Source organism: Rhagoletis pomonella, unplaced genomic scaffold (genome assembly GCF_013731165.1).
Source record: "Rhagoletis pomonella isolate Grant_MI unplaced genomic scaffold, Rhpom_1.0 Rhpom_scaffold_00026, whole genome shotgun sequence".
NCBI lineage: Eukaryota > Metazoa > Arthropoda > Insecta > Diptera > Tephritidae > Rhagoletis > Rhagoletis pomonella.
Window position 1 is genome coordinate 650,299 of NW_023458580.1, and position 2,514 is coordinate 652,812.

The following is a 2,514-nucleotide window of genomic DNA, read 5'->3' on the forward strand; positions in this document are numbered from 1 at the left end:
TATTTTACTCATAATGATTACCTTACCTGCTTTTAAAATTTAAAATAGAATAGTTTAGTGAAAGTACCACATTTCCCTGCTTTTGGACTGGTGCGGAACTAGTTACTATCGGACTGGTTCGTTTTTGACAATAAAGAACTAGTACTGAACTAGAAATCTGGTTCACTAGTTCGTGTTATCCCTACAGGGTATCTGCAAATATATCGAGAGAAAATTCCTCAAAATAAGAATCCCCAAAAAATTCTCAAGCGCACCCGAAATTCCTTACGTTTTGAGGAATTACTCACAAAGTGGCAACACTGATAAAAATATATAAAGAATATATTCTATCATTCTTGGGTACTGATGACATCTGCTCATATACACTTAGGGATGCAACACAACAAACATCGATGTTAAAAAACATCGGTTATAAAAACGATACATCGATGTTTTAATTTCTCATCTACTACACGAATTAAAATATAGCCTGAAATATTTTTTAAACTCGAAAAAACTAGATTCACATATCCGCTACAAACCATAACTTTATACAAAACTTTGAAAAATTCATCACATATTTATCTTAATTTTGAACTTTTTTATCTGAATTTTTAGAAAAAGCCGCTAACAATCGCCTTGATTTTTAACGAATTGGTTTTGCTCACGGGGTTTTGCACATTTTACCATGTAAAAGTAAATTTCTTGTAGAATTAAATGCGAAAGACCTTTTGCAAACAAAATTAAAAAAATCAGCACCAGTTATTATAAGTTGTACCTTTTATATGAAAAAAAAACGCAAAAGCCGCCAGAGAAAAATCAAAGCGATTTTTAGCCATTTAAACGTTTTTTTTAAATATTCTGACTAAAAAGTTTAAAATTTAGATGAAAATTTGTTGAATTTTTCTATGTCCTGGTTACGGAGTGCACCATATTTTTATTAAAAAAAAATAACAAAAAAAGTTTAACTTAAAAAACGGCAAATATTTAACAAAAATCAGCATGCACTCACGTTTGATCGCCAGTGTAAGTATGTACATATACCCAGCTAGCAAAATTTCCAGAAATCTGTTAGATATCCGTCAGACTCGCCGGCAAAAAGTCTGAAATCTTTATGATTTCTGGCCGATATCGCTCAGAGAAGCATGTGGAAAGATTTACAGGAAGTCTAACCGAACCGTCGTGGGAAATTCTGACTTATTTACCGACGATTCTGAGGGATATCTAACAGATGTCTGACCAAAATATCATAGAAAATAAGAATAATCAGACGTGTCTGTCCGAAATCGGACATAATTCCATCAGACATGTCGGATAAGGAAATAAATAAAATTCTCCAGATACTTCGCCCAGAAATCTGTACGAAACCTGTAACCTTTTCTAAATAGTCAACTTTTTATTTGTGCGCCTTGTCTGATATCAGAGATTGTCTGGCAAATGTGCTAGCTGGGTAGAAACTTCCTTCAAGCAGCATATTTCAATACATGTATAAGTATGTTGCTATAATTATGATGTATCTTAAACATGTAATTCTTATTTATTTAAATATGAACAAATATTTTGAAATGAGTTCTGAAAAGAAGCTTAGATAATCTAGCCCCCAAAAGCCTGCTTCTCTCCTGAATGATGGTTGCACCAGCTGCCGAGAACGAGCGCTCGCTTGTCACTGGTCGTTCGGCATAATACGAACGGAGTGAATGAACGATGTCCATGTTTTTCACTTTTCTAGTCGATGTATCGACGACTTGTCGTCCAGCAAAACATCGATGCATCGTTTGCATCCCTATATACACTACTCGTCGTTTGAATTGCGCACCCTTTTAATCCTTAGTATTTACAGTTTTACTTTTTTTTAGTTAGTATTAATTTTTTGTAAATATATAGCAAATTCTACATGTAAATGCAATTTTAAAATTTTCTACAAATTAAATCTTAAAAGGAAAATTTCTTTTCCATTTCTTGGGCAGCATTTTATCAAATAAAACACCTCTTTGAGGTAAAAGTTTCGAGTGACGAAAGCTGAACTAGAAACACAAAATTTATGATATCAATTTCGTGACGAAAATTATACGCATTTTTTGACTGCCTTTGAAACGTACGGAAAATCTTTTTTATTCATACGAATCGTTGCATAAGTTCCGAATAAATAAAAAAAGATTTTCCGTACGTTTCAAAGGTAGTCAAAAATGCGTATAATTTTCGTCACGAAATTGATATCATAAATTTTGTGTTTCTAGTCCAGCTTTCGTCACTCGAAACTTTTACCTCAAAGAGGTGTTTTATTTGATATCAATTATTTTGGGGTAGCAAATTTAAAATCGACCACAATACAAACAATAATCTAAATGTTTTATTTTTCTCAAATAAATTGCTAATATTATTTAAATCTAAATTATATATTTAAATCGATGTGTCCATTGAAACACATAATTTTTCGAATTTTTTTGTATTCGAAAAAATTAAAAATATAAAAAATGATAAAAACTTATCCACTTGGTACCAACTATGGATACAATAAACAACTATATTCGTATG